Genomic DNA, 15,710 nt, shown 5'->3' with positions numbered 1-15,710 from the left:
GGTTCTGGTTTTAAAATGGTTTCTCCAAAATATCTGTGAGCTTCTGTATCTCTTAGCTTCTCTCTCTCTCAGCCTCTGTGCATTCTTGCTTGTTCTCCAAGGGTGTTTCTCTCTAAGCAACTAGGGTGGCTCCCTTAGCTTCTCTGGGGTAAACTCGGGGCTTCATCTCTTAGCCTAGCATCTCCAAATGTCCTTCTGTATGCATCTCCTAGCAAATCCAAGTTTCTGGGTCTGTGTCGGTTCTTAGCTTCTCCCAGGGGCAAACTCTAGATTACATATCTTATCTCCTCTCCAAAATGCCTCTCTCAGCTTATCTTCAAAATGTCTCTGCCTTTTATCCTCCCATACAGGATGCCAATGAACTAATTAAGATCTACCTAGAATAGGTGGGTTACATCTCCATTGAAACCATTTAATCAATGATCTCACCCACAGCTGGGTGGATCACATCTCCATGGAAACATTCAATCAAATGTTTCCACCCAACAAGATTTGGTTAACAGATCATGGCTCTTCTGGGGTCTATAACAGTTTTAAACTGGCACAGTCATAGTCAATGTCACTCTCTTAACTATCTGAGTACTCTAATTAAATATTTACACTGATCATATCACCATTTATTTCAAAATACAAGTTTTATCATGCTTAAAGGAAAACTGTTACAAAAGATTTGTTCTTTCACATTGTAAAAGTAAGTTTGATGTTTGGGTTCATGTGTCAACTTGGCCACGTGATAGTGCCCAGTTTTCTGGTCAAGCAAGCTCTGGCCTAACCATTACTACAAAGACATTTATGGCTGGTTAATAAACCAGAAGGCTGGTTTATGAAATCATCAGTCAATTGATTGTATCTATGGCAGATAATATCAATGAAGGAAGTGTCTTCCACAATGAGAGAACTCAATCAGCTAGATTTAATTCAATCATTTGAAGATTTTTAAGGGAGAAAAGAGAGAAACTTCACTTCTTCCACAGCTAGCCATCCACTCCTGGGGAATTCACAGAAGACCTTCATCAGAGTTAGCAGCTCACAGCCTTCCCTATGGAATTTGGACTCATGCATCCTACCCTACAGAATTTGGACTGATGCATCCCTACAGTTGTGTGAGACACTTTCGTAAAATCTCATATTTACAGATATCTCCTGTTGGTTCATGTTTCCCTATAGAACACTAACTAATAAAGCTTGACACCAGAGGTGGTTCTTGAGAAACAGAATCTTAAAATGTGCTTTTACAATTGTTTTTCTAATCTGATGAGATTCAAAGGCACTAATGACTCTATTTCCAATAGTCAGCATGCACTGACAATCCATGGAGAGTTGCCAGTGGAGATACACAAAATATCACCATTTGATTCTCCTAGTCATACCCTTGTACAAGGAAAGGCTCTGAGTAACACTGTTTTTGAGACCTTAACAGATTTTTATGGAGAAAAGAGGTAAAATTATGTTGGCTGGTTGTTCTTACATATGCTGGATACAGTTATAAGAGAAACAGATGAGCTGAAGGCTTCAAACTTGAAATTTGAATGCTATATGAAAGACGGAAACTTCTCTATATGTGACCTGAAAGAAAATATTATTTCCTGTGGCTGATGAATTGAGATTTATGAAAACCAGACCCAGTGTCTTATTGTGTAAGTAGCAGATTTACAGCATAAACTGAAATCTCAATCTCCCAGGGCATCTTCTCTTAAAGTAAAGGCATTGATCGGTAAAGAATGGGATCCCGAAAACTGGGATGGGGACATATGGGTGAAGATGATGGCACTGGGGACATTGGAACCCTTGATTCTGCTGAGTCTTTGCTAGATATACCTGCAATGGTCTGCCCTAAGGAAACAGCACCCCCACCTCCAGTCTGTCCCTAGGAGCCTGCCATCCAACATCCATCTAAAGAGATTAACCCTTCATGCCTGCTAAACCTGCAATCACCTCCCCTGAGGAAGCAGCCCTCACTCCCATTTCTGGAAAGATTAATCCTGTTTCAGCAGATGAAACTGCAGTGGAATGTCCTGAAGCAATTGGCTTGAAGAATACTTCTAATTCTTTTCATGAAACACCCCCAACACCACTCTTTTCTTCAAGACCTATCACTACACTAAAATTCAAACAGGGCATGAAAGGTGAGGTACAAAGTGTGACTCTGAGGAAGTATGCTATACACCAAAAGAACTGCATTAGCTTTCCAATTTATATAAACAGAAATCAGGGGAGTATGTGTGGGAATGCAAATTAAGGATGTGGGGTAATGGTGGAAGGAATATAAATATGGATCAGATGGAATTTGTTGATATGGGTCTACTAAGCAAAGATTCTGCATTCAATGTTGTAGCCCAAGTTAGGAAGGGCATTGCACGTTTGTTTGGGTGGGTGGCTGAAACATGAATCAAAAGGTAGTTGAAATTACCTGAGGTTGAAATGCCAGAACTGCCCTGGTATACTGTAGAGGAGGGGATCCAAAGGATTAGAGAAATTGGAATGATAGCATGGATTTATCATGAAAGACCTGCTCACACACACCTGGGATATCCAGAGGACACACTTTTACCAGGACTGTGAGGAATAAATTTGTGAGAATACCTGCATCATCCCTGAAGAGCTCTGTAGTCGCCCTTCTTTGTAGGTCAGATATTACTGAGGGAACTGCGTCACTGAGCTGTAATCCTTAAGCACAATGGGGCTAATTGGATCTCGACAGCAAAAGCCACATGGCAGCAGTTAATTGCCAAAGACAAGGTGGGCATGGCTACCATAATGATCAACAGACTCAAAGCAGCCCTGAAAATAATTTAATTGCAGAGACTTATGGCATTGACTTGTAGATAATGGTGTACATAGAAGAAAAATTGATGGGCAGATCACTAAACACTTGTTTGATCTGTATAAGCAGAAGAATTCTAGGTTAAGTGAACAAAAGTCTAACTTGAATTAAAAAAACAGAGAGTCATGGCCCATTAAATGATTCCAGATTTGAGACACTTTATATACCCAAAGCCCCTTGATTGAGGGGAAGACTAGGTACCCTTGGAGAAGGACCCTTTTACACTACTAAAAATTTATTCTGTTCATTTTTCTCCCAGCCTTTCCCAAGAAGACCTATGGCCTTTTGCCAGGGTAACTCTGCATTGGGAAAAGGAAATGATCAGATATTTGGGGGGTTATTAGACACTGGCTCAGAAGTGACATTAATTCCCGTAGGATTAGTGTCACTCTGGTCCACCAGTCAGAGTAGGAGGTCAGGTGATCAATGGGGTTTTACCTCAGGTCCGTCTCACAGTGGGTTCAGTGTGTCCCTGAACCCATTCTGTGGTTATTTCCCCAGTTCTGGAATGCATAATTGGAATAGACATAGTCAACAACTAGCAGAATCCCCATATTGGTTCTCTGACTCATGGAGTGAGGGTTATTTTGGTAGGAAAGGCCAAGTGGAAGCCACTAGAACTTCCATTGGCTAAGCAGTACTGGGTTCCTGGAGTGATTGCAGAGATTAATGCCACTCTTAAGCATTTGAAGGATGCAGGGATTGTGACTTCCACCACATCCCCTTTCAACTCTCCTATTTGTCCTGTGCAGAAAACATGTGGGTCTTGGAGGATGACAGTGGATTATTGTAAACTTAACCAGATGTGGTATCATTGCTTGAGCAAATCAACACATCCTCTGGTACTTGGTGTGCAGCTATTGATCTGGCAAACTATTTTTCTCAATAGCTGTTAGTAAAGACCACCAGAAACAGTTTGCATTCAACTGGCATGGCCAGCAGTATACCTTCACTGTCCTACCTCAGGGTTCTATCAAGTTTCCCACCCTATGTCATAATATTGTCCACAGGAAACTTGATCACTTCTCCCTTGCACAAGACATTACACTGGTCCATTATACTGATGATGTCATGTTGATTTGATCTAGTGAGCAAGAAGTAACAACTGAACTAGACTTTCTGGTAAGAATTTGTGTGTCAGATAAATCCAACATAAATACAGGGACTTTCCACTTCAGTAAAATTTCTAGGTGTCCAGTGGTTTGGGGCATGTTGAGGTATCCCTTGTAAGGTGAAAGATAAGCTATTGCACCTGGAGCCTCCACCTATGACAAGAAAGATGCACAATGTCTTTTTGGCCTCTTTGGATCTTGGAGGCAACATATTCCTCATTTGGGTGTGCTACTCTAGCCCATTTACCAATTGGCCAGAAAATCTTCTAGGTTTGAGTGGGAGCTGTTACAAGAGGAGGGTCTGTGACAGTCTAGTCTTCTGTACAAGCTGCTCTGCCACTTGCACCATATGATCCAGTTGATCCAATGGTGCTGGAAGCATCAGTGCCAAATAGTGATGTTTGGAGCCTTTGGCAGGCTTCTTTAGGAAAATCACAATGCAGGGCCTTATGATTTTTGAGTAAATCCTTGCCATCCTCTGCAGATAACTAATACCCTTTTCAGAAACAGCTTTTTGCCAGTTGCTGGGCCTTAGCAGAGACAGAATGCTTAACCATGGGCTACCAAGTTACTGTGAGAACTGACTTGCCTATCATTAGCTAGGTGCTGTCTGACACATGAAACCATAAAGTTGGAGGTGCACAGCAGCACTCCATCATAAAATATAGAGTATAGGAGAGAAATACTCTCTCTCATATATATATATATATGTGATATATATATGAGATATAAATATGTGGTATATATATATATCATAGAATATACATATATGTGATATATGTGATATATATATGATATATATATGAGAGAGCATATATATAGTCTCTTTTGTATATATCTCATATATGATATATGAGAGAGAAACACTCTTTCATATATTCCAAACATGGAATATATGAGAGTGTTGTAGCATGTCCTGATGGTACAAGTAAATTACATGTGGAAGTAGTCCAAATGCCCATGATCCCCATGCCTGCCACTTTACCTTTTCTTTCCCAGTGCAGAGCCATGGTCTCTTGGGGAGTTTCTTACAATCAATTGACTGAGGAAGAGAAAAATTGGTCTGGGATATAGATGTTTTTGCATAATAGGCAGGTACCACCTGAAACTGGACAGATGCAGCACTGCAGCCCCTTTCTGGGATGTCCCTGAAGGACAGTGGTGAAGGAAAATCCTCCCAAGGCATGTAATGCAGAGCAGTGCACCTGGTTGGTCATTTTACTTCAAATGAGAGCTGGCCAGAGATGCATATATATATTTATTAATGGGTTGTTGCTAATGGTTTGAATGGATGATCAGGGACTTAGAAGCAACATGATTGGAAAGATGGTGACAAAGAAGTCTGGGGTAGAGGTATGTGGATAGACCTTTCTGAGTGGGCAAAAAACATGAAGTCACCAGAGTGTGACTTTTAGAAGATTTTAATCAAGAGGATAAGATGACCTGTTTGGTGGATACCAATCAGCCTCTTTCCCATCACTGCTGTCATTGCCCAATGGGCTCATGAACAAAGTGGTCATGGTGGAAGGGATGGAGGTCATGCATGGGCTCAGCAACATGGACTTCCACTCACCAAGGCCAACCTGGCCACAGCCACGGCTGAGTGCCCAATATGCCAGCAGGAGAGACCCACACTCAGTCCCCAATATGGAAAAATTCCCCAAGGTGTTCAGCCTGCTACCTCGTGGCAACTTGATTACATTGGACCACTTCCATCATGGAAGGGGCAGTGATTTGTTCTAACTGGAATAGACACTTTCTCCAGATATGGGTTTGCCTTCCCTGCATGCAATGCTTCCACCAAAACTGCCATCTGTGGACTTACAGATTGCCTTACCCACCATCATGTTATTCCACACAGCATTGCCTCTGATCAAGGAACCCACTTCACAGAAAATGAAGTGTTAGTATTGGCACATGCCCATGTCATATCACATTCCCCATCATCCAGAAGCAGCTGGGTTGATAGAATGGTGGAATGGCCTGTTGAAGACTCATTTATGGTGCCATCTTGGTGGAAATACCTTGCAGGTCTGGGGCAATGTTCTCCAGGAGGCTGAATATGTTGAGTCAACATCCATTCTATGGTACTGTTTCTCCCATAGTGAAAATTTATGGGTCCTGGAATCAAGTGGTGGAAATGGGAGTGGCACCACCCACTATCACCCCTATTGATTCACTGGAAAGAAATTTGCTTCCTTTACCTGCATCCTTAAGCTCTGCTGCTCTACAGGTCTTTGTTCCCAAGGAGGAGTGCTCCTACCAGAGACACAGCAATGATTCCATTGAACTGGAAGTTGACTGCCACCTGGCCACTTTGGGCTTCTCATGTCTCTTAATCAATAGGCAAGGGAGGGGATTACTTTACTGGCTGGGGTGAGTGACCATGTCTATCAAGGGGAAATAAGACTGTAAATGCATAATGGAAGTTAAAAAAAAGCTGTTCTCCTGGAATACAGGATATCCCTTAATGTGTCTCTTATTATTGCCATGCCCTGTGATTAAAACCAATGGAAAACTGCAACAACTGATTGCAGAAAGGACTATCAATGGCCCAGAAGCTTCAGGAATGAAGGTTTGGATCACCACACTTGGCAAAGAACACAGCAAGCTGCAGTGCTTGCTGAGGGAAAAGGGGACATCGTGTGGGTAGTTGTGCCAATTTGGATATATTATGTCTGCCAGAAAAGCCATATTCTTTAATGCAGTCTTGTGAGAGCAGACTGACTAGTCTGTTGATTAAGGTGAAATCTCTGATTAAATAATTTCCATGGAGGTGTGGAACCTGCCCACTCAGGGTGGGTCTTGATTAGTTCACTGGACTATTTAAGAGAGCTCCAGAGCTGGAGCAGACAGAAATGCTTAGAGATGCTTGGGGATACATACAGAAGGACATTTGGAGATGCTAAGAGATGAAGCCCAGAGTTTGCCATGTACAAGCTAAGAGATGACCCTCAGATGCTTTGACAGAAACTTCCTGTGAGAAAGAAGTGAGGATGCACAGTTGCTGAGAGAGAGGAACCAAGGCAGATGCCCAGAGACATTTTGGAGAAAGCCATTTGAAACACAATCCGGGAGCAAAGGACCAGCAGACACTAGCCACATGCTTTTCCAGCTGATAGAGCTGTTCTGGATGCCATCAACCTTTCTTCAGTGAAGGTATCCTTTTGTTGATGGCTTAGATAGGACACTTTTATGGCCTTAGAACTTTAAATTTGTAATCAAATAAATCCCCTTTATAAAAGTCAATCCATTTCTGGTATTTTGCATAATGTCAGCATTAGCAAACTGGAACTGTAGTGGAAGAAAGTAGTGATAAGTATGAACTATGACCACGTGACCAGTTACAGGAACAAGAGCTGTGATGTATTTAAGTTATAGGATATCAATTTTAAGACTTAGTGGTACCCAAATACTTGCACACTATTCTGGAGAGATTTAGTGTTTCCAGTTGTACACATGACAGCTGAGTATCATTAGGTGAAGCACATGTATGTTATTGTGTTCTGTTTAGAGATTAAGTATAGTTTAATGTGATGTGTATAGCTGCCAAGTTGACAAGAGGTGCACTGTGATGGTTAGGATCATGTGTCAACCTGGCTATGTGATGGTGCCCAGTTGTCTGATAAAGCAAGAATTGGCTTAACCATTACTGCAAGGACATTTGTGGGTGGTTAATAAACCAGAAAGCTGTTTTATTAAATCATCAGTCAGTTGATTGCATCTGTGACTGATTGCATCAATGAAGGGCATGTTTTCCACAATGAGAGAATTCAATCAGCTGGATTTAATCAAATCAGTTTAAGACTTTTAAGAAAGAAGATAGAGAACCTTCACTTCTTTTTCAGCCAGCCTGTCTTGGGGAGTTCATCAAAGACCTTCATTGGAGTTGCTAGTTCTTGGTCTTCCCTACAGAATTTGGACTCATGCATCCTGCCCTATAGAATTTGGACTTGTGCATCTTGCCCTATGGAATTTGGATTTGTGCATCCTGCCCTACAGAATTTGTACTCATGCATCCACACAGTTGTGCCAGACACTTTTATAAAATCTCATATTTACAGATATCTCCTGTTGATTCTTTTTCCCTAGAGAACTGTAACCAACACAGTAAGGTACTAAAATAATTTAACATATTATGTAGAATATGTCTAGAAAGTATTACAATAATTAAAAGAGATTTTCTATCGAGTTAGCTAAATTTGCTTGGGTAAGATATTATTCATGTATTTAGAGATTTTTAAAAATTTCTAAAAACTTGGCAATGTTTTCACTGTCAGTGTTATATCCTGATGCTGATCTGTATGATGTTAGATGTTGTTAACCATGGGTTAAGTTATTCCTAGAAAAATTTACAGACCATAAAAACAACCAAATTTACTTGTCAGTTATACTACTTTGGTCTAAAGCTCCAAAACTTGAAATTTTCTCTAGTCAAGTTTATTTATACAACCTAATTCAGCTTTATCTGACATGAAACCTAGAATAAAGAATAATTTTTTAATAAGAAAATGAAAATATTTGCAAAATTCATTAAAGGACAAGAAAAAACATAAATCTCTTAAACTTCCCCAACTGGGGAATTCTTGCTATTCTCTTAAGCAATAGCGCTTCCCAATTTAATAAGCCAACCCCTCTATTTTGAGACCTGCCCTTACAAAACTTAGTGTAATGGCAAAGCTAAACCCACTTACAATTAATGTCAATGACTCACCCCCAGAGAACCTCTTTTGTTGCTCAAATGTGGTCTCTCTCTCTAAGACAAATGGTACAAATACTCACTACCTACCCCCTATGTTCGAAATAACTTCCAGGAGTGTAAATCCCCCCAGCAATGTGAGACGTGACTCCCAAAGATGAGACTGGACCTTACATCAGAGTATTAGTTGACCAAAAAAAAAGAATTAAATTTCAGTGGCTGCAAAATTTCAAGTAAAGTCAAAAAATCATTCTAGAAGTACTCATGCAAATTTCAGCCAAATATTGAAAACTGCTATAATGTGCCAAGCCACAACCAACAGTGATCCTAAAACCTCTAAAAAATACCCTGAGCTTCATCTTGCTCCTGCTTTTTTCCTGGCCATGATAAAATTTCTCACACAGTTTGTTTCTTCCAGATTAAAGGCCTTTCACAGCAAACCTCTGGCCAGAGGCTATGCTCCTGTTTACCATCTTAACCAGCCACTCTTAATAGCATAGCCAGAGACTACTATATTCCCAAAAGTAGGGCCTGTGACATGACTGACAGCTAGAAGATGGTACAGAAGATGGACCACAAGCCCAAATTCCCTTAAGATGAAGGGAGCTGGACATCTCTGAAGGGAAACTGAGGTGCGGTTAGAATTAGGGCAATGGCTGGATAAGCACAGGGCAAATTCACAGAACTGGTCAGGCATGAAGGAGAAGAAAAGCAATAGATAACACCTGGGGGCCAAAGGACTCCCACCTGAGTGAGTCATCTACAAACAAGGGTTGAGCCAACTGACCCACCCAAATGCACTATTTATCACCAGGCTCTGCCCCGGAGAGAAGTGAGGGTAGGAGAAACAGTCCCAAACAAGGAAAGGGAGTGGGGGAGTGAGTAAAACTAATCCATAAAAGCAGATTTCCCTGAGTGACATCATCCACATGGTGACATAACAGCTGCTGAAAACTTCTCTCCAGAGATTGAATGAAAAAAAAGGAAATTTCTGAATTGTTTGAAACTCTGGAGAAAATCCATACAAATGTTGAATTGAAGAAAGAGAAGAAATATCAGGTAGGAATTTTCTGTCCCAGACCAGCCAGTCCTTTCCCCTCTCCCTCACTCAGTGTCCATGTGAAAAGCACAGAAACAGCAGACTGGAACCCTCCCACCAGGGAAATAGATTTTAAAATCTCTCAGAGCAGTGAAAAATACTCTCACTGTTTGAAGACCCAGCAGACATGGGAGGACATATCAAGTCACAGATCACTGAGGGACAAAGAGACTGAGAAAACATGGACAGAGACTATTTCCAGTCCTAGGTCTGAAAGCTCTTCCACCACCCTTGAGGAAAGCAGCAGCTGGTGGCTGTTTCCTTGCCTTGGAGACAGCTAGAGTGCTGGGTCAGTGAGGGAGTATTTTGCCACAGGTAGAGCCCCACATTGAGCCATATTTTGGCAGGAAAAGTGAGGGCATAGGAATCCCAGTTTCAGCCTTGCTGGGTCATACAAAGCCTGTGCTCAGAGGCAAAGCAGCCTCCAGGGATGATTAAGTCACTGAACAGCACCACCTGCTGGACAGTCCAGAAAGCACAAGGGAAGTAAAATACTTTTTAAAAGATGCTTCTGACCCTTTCTTAGGAGCCTAGAATCTGGTCTACATGCCCTGTATGGAAACCTAGCATAGTTTTGCTGAAAATAGGGAAGATCCAACTGTTAAAGCAGTGTCCCAAAACAAACCCAGGTGTTGCTAGCCAGTGGAAAATATAGCACCACTGGAAGCCAGCAGATTTGTATTACCACAAACAGTGAACTTGCTTGGGTGCCAGTGCCTACCTCTCAACCCTGTGGCAGGACACAGTGGGTGCTGGATTTTGGGGAGAAGGATGGGGGGCAGAGACAATCTGACAACTAGCCAGGGAGAGAAACAAATTAAAAATAGAAATCAAAGTCAATCAACAAGAAAAACTTAGTAAAAAGAGAGAAAACAACCTCTAGAATAAACCAATCAAGAAAATCAGATATCTAGACAGCAAAAACACATGTGCCACATCAGGAAATGGAAAGATATGGCTCAGTCAAGGGAAAAAAATTAACACCTCAAGTGAGATTCAGTAGTTGAAACAGTGAATTATAGATGTTCAAGCAAATATTTTAAATCCAATCAATGATCTGAGAGAGAATGCCACAAAAGAGATGAAGGATATAAAGAAGACACTGGGTGATCATAAGGAAGAATTTGTAAACTTAAAAATAAACAAATGGCAGAACTTATTGAAATAAAAGGCACAATAGAAGAAGTGAAAAACACAATGGAGACATACAACAACAGACTTGGAGAGGCAGAAGAAAGGATCAGTGTGCTAGAGGACAGGACATCTGAAATCCTGCACACAAAGAAACAGATAGGGAAAAGATTGGAAAAATATGAGCAGGGTCTCAGGAAACTGAATGACAACATGAAGCACATGAATCTACATGTTGCAGGTGTCCCATAAGGAGAGAAGAAGGAAATAAGTAGCAGAAGGAATAATAAAGGAAATATCAATGAAAATTTCCCAACTCTTATGAAGGACATGGAATTACAGGTCCAAGAAGAACAGCATACCCCAAACAGAATTGATCCAAATAAACCCACTCCAAAGACACCTACTAATCAGATTTTCAAATGTCAAAGACAAAGACAGAATTCTGAAACCAGAAAGAGAACAGCAATCCATCACGTACAAGGGAAGATCAATAAGACAAAGTGCGGATCACTCACCAGAAACCATGGAGGTGAGAAGGTAGTAGTATGATATATTCAGGGTTCTGAAAGAAAAACTTCCAACCAAGAATCCTATATCCAGCAAAGCTGTCCTTCAAAAATGAGGGAGAGTTAAAAATATTTATAGGTAGACAGATACTGAGTTTGTGAACAGGAGACCTCCTCTACAGGAAATACTAAAGGGAGTGCTACAGAGAGATAGGAAAAGAGAGGAGAGAAAGGTTTGCAGAAGAGTGTAGAAATGAAGATATCAGGAGATAGAAGGAGAAAAGAATGTTCTAGAGGATTGATTGTATAGATCCAGGAATGGATAGTACAATACTGAGTGATGGTAGCACAATAGTGTAAGTGCACTGACAAAAGATGACTATGAAAATGGTTGAAAGAAGAAGGTTAGGGGTATGTATGACACTAGCAGGAAAAATAGAAGATAAAGACCGGGACTGTATAACTTAGTGAAACCTAGAGTGGTCAATGAGTGTGATTAAATGTACAATTACAAGAATGTTTTTTGCATGAGGGAGCAGCAAGAAGTAATGAAGTTGTGAGGTATGCAGCTAGGTGAATGGACTGTGAGGACAGTAGGTTGAGTGAATAAGCCAGAAATGAAAAGACAAACATTATAATGTCTCACTAATATAGACTAATAATAATGTGCAAACTCTGAGAATTGTATCTGGGAGCATGGGTTATCAGGGGAAGGCTTATGTAAAGCTTTCTAGATTGTAAGCTCTTACAGCAGTCACATCAATTCATGAGTTGTAACAGTTATTCCTAAAGTTTGAGATTCTGAGTTGTTTGTGTGTGATGTGGTTGGTCCTTGGAGCTGCAGGTGTCTGAGTGTCACCTGGGACTTGGAGCTAGAATTCAGCAGCTGTGAGTGTCAGCATTGCCCCAAGAATAAACTGTAAAGAGGCTGAAAAAGGAGATCAGACTTTGGAGATACGAACGAAATGGACTAGGTTGAAATTGGGGTAGATCAGACTAAAGACAGAGGATGATATTAACTGTGTTTTAAAACTTTGACTTTTGTGTGGGACCAAAGGAAGAGATGTTTATTTGGTGCAAAATCTATATCTTCTGTAGCACACTGTATAATTTAACTTGTGGGGTCTGTTTACTCAAATACAATAATTACATGGAACCTTGACTAGAAAGTGAGATCTTGTTGGTTTGTTCGGGTTAGCATAAAGTCCTGATACAGCCCAGATTAATTTGGGCTGAGAATAAAAAGTATTTGAAAACCTCCTTGAGGGACTGGTGAAAAATGCAGAAATATTAAACCTTCTCAGCTGGGGAATTCCTGATATTCTTGCAAGTGTTGGGGACTACCAACTTAGTCCAAGACCGTGATCTTGTGGCTTGCCATTATGAAGCTTGTTACTGCAACAGAGAGGCTGGCCTACTCACAGCTGTGCCTAAGAATCACACTCAGAGGGCCTCTTTTGTTTCTCAGATGCGATCTCTCTCTAAGCCAACTTGGCAGGTAAGCTCATGGCCCTCACCCCCTATGTGGGACATGATTCCCAGGGATGTAAATCTCCCTGATGATGTGAGTTGTGACTCCCAGGGATGAGCCTGGACATTGCATCATGTGATTGAGAAAGCCTTCTGAACCAAAAGGGGGAAGAGAAATGAAATAAAATAAAGTTTCAGTGGCTGAGAGATTTCAAATGGCATCAAGAGGCCATTCTGGAGGTAACTCTAATGCATTATATAGATATCTCTCTTTAGTTTATAGTTTATCAGAATAGTTAGAAGGAAATATCTGAAACTGTTGAACTGTAATTCAATAGCCTGAATTCTTGAAGGTGAGTGTATAAATTTATGTCTTATATGGTGTGGCCATGTGATTGTGAAAACCTCTGGCTCACACTCCCTTTACTCAATGTATGGACAAATGAACAGAAAAATGGGGACAGAAAGTAAATTACTAATATTGGTGTTGAGGGGTATGGTATGTTTTGAGTGTTCTTTTTACTTTTATTTTTATTCTTATTTTTATTCTTGGGGGTAATGAAAATATTCAAAAATCAATTGTGGTGATGAATGCACAATTATATGATGGAACTGTGAACAGTTGTTTTACACTTTGTATGATTGTATGATATGTGAATATATTTCAATTTAAAAATGGTAAAACAAATTAAAAGAAAATAAAAGCAGATTGCCCCACATTGCCAGGGCCTCTCACCTCTCACTCCCATTTTCTTGAGAGAGTGCCCACGTTTCCTCAAATGTGTGTTCAATAAACTTCCTATCTGAGTTCTCTAAGAAAAGAAAACATTAATAATGTGTGTATTCTCCTTAAGGCAAATATTTAACCTTGAAATGGTTAAATCATCCAAAAAAGGTTAAATCATCCAACTGGAAGGATTAAAGGAATTCTATAAAGGGATTATTTTATATCACTTTGAAGAGCATGTTTTGCAGCTTTAAGGAGACTTTTAAATAAAGTAGAAACTCATAAACTCTTCTTGTTACTGTTTTACAAAATTTTGAAGGGCTCTTGTTATCTGATTTCCCATACTGTATTTTCTTTGCCTGTTGATATTACTTAATGACAAGGCAAAACCTATCCATGGCCCAGAATTTTATGTTTGTACATATCTGTTTTGAGTGACCTTTGAGAATCCAAGATCTTGAACTTTCACACACAGGTTGCCAGAGTAGAAAAGTGAGCTAAAGGAGGACTTGAACATCTCCATTTATAATGTCCACTTCATTTTCTGATGTTCTCCAAGCAGAGTTCCTGGCTCTGTGCTCCACTTAGTTCCTCAGTCTGGCAGTTGCTGCTGTTTATACAAGAACTATATTGTTTTCATCTTCATACCTCCAGTACTTAGAGCAGAGCTTTTCCTTGTGCAATTATTTTAATATTGTCTTGAGTCCTACTTTGGGCCAGGAATTTTTATGGGTTCTATGAGGTAAAGTAGGAGAGAAGACAAGTCAATGCCCCCACAGAGTTTTCTTTCCAGGTGTACTTGAGCAGGGATAATAAACAGAATAAACAAATAGATATAAAATATCTCAGTAATAATGTTATAATAAAAATATACAGGGTGAAGGGATATAGAAAAACAGAGGCTTTTATGTTTAAATATGATGGTGAGGGGAAGCCCTCTCTAAGGAGAAATTTTTGCTTAGACTTGAGTGAAGTAAGGGGAGGAGTCATGCAGAGATCTGGGGAGGTAGTGATTGGGTTATGTTGTAGGCAGAGGAACAAGTGAAAAGCCCAAAGGTGCTAAGGCTTGCCTGGTGTGTCCTTAGAATAGCAAGGAGGTCTGAGTGGGTGAAGCACGAGTGACTGGAAGAATGCCAAGAGGTAAGGTTGAAAAGGTTGGAGGTCAGATCATGTAAGGACTTACAGGTGAGTACAATGGAAAGTCAATGGTGGGTTTTGAGCAAAGGATGGAGGGAATATGATTTGATCTAAATTACATTCTGGCTGATGTGTGAGAAGCTGACTTTGCTGGGGGCATGGGTGGAATCAGAGAGATAAATTAAGAACTAGTAGAAAAGCTGATGGTGGCTTGGACCAGAGTGGTTACAATGGAATTGTTGAGAAATAGTCTGACTTGAGATACATTTTGAAGGTAGAGTTGACAGTTATCTGTTATGTTTTTAGATTCCATACACCATATTTCCCAAAACTCATTATTGCTCTCACATCTGCTGATCACAACATGGACTCATCTTTGCTAGGGAATGTTTGTCTCCTGAAATCTTAAACTTGATTATCCCACTTTTTGATCATAATAATCTTTAATCCTTAAAATTCTCTCCTTCTCCTCCTTCTTTTATACTAATATCCATTTAATGGATATCCCTGGTCTTTAGACCTCCCAGCCCTTTTTCTGCTAGGTTACCAGGCTCCTTTTTTCTTCTTTCCTCCATCTATCAGCTCAGACTGCATCATCCACCATTTCACCTACTACGTGACATAGTTCCATAGAACTGTACTTTCTATTCACCCTTCACTTCAAGTCACCTAACAACTTCCATGCTTTCAATCTCATCAAACTATCTCACCTCTTATGTCACAAGTCATCAGGCTGGAATCCCTATGCCTATCATTCTATATATATAAATTTATATGCGTCCACACCTATTTTCCATGTTTTCCATATTTATTTTCTCTCTTCTTTTTCAAGTCTAAATAATACCTTTACCTCTGGTCTGGATATCATCCTCTCCCATTTCTATAGGTTCCAAACTCCATCATGTATGCCCTCTAAAGTTTACCCCCCACAAATTTCCCACTCAATCCTCTATCCTCTCTATCCATGATACAGTGTCTCACCTTCAGCATTGCCATTTTGTG

The sequence above is a fragment of the Choloepus didactylus genome, chromosome Y (genome assembly GCF_015220235.1).
Source record: "Choloepus didactylus isolate mChoDid1 chromosome Y, mChoDid1.pri, whole genome shotgun sequence".
NCBI lineage: Eukaryota > Metazoa > Chordata > Mammalia > Pilosa > Megalonychidae > Choloepus > Choloepus didactylus.
Note: the sequence above shows the minus strand (reverse complement) of the source record.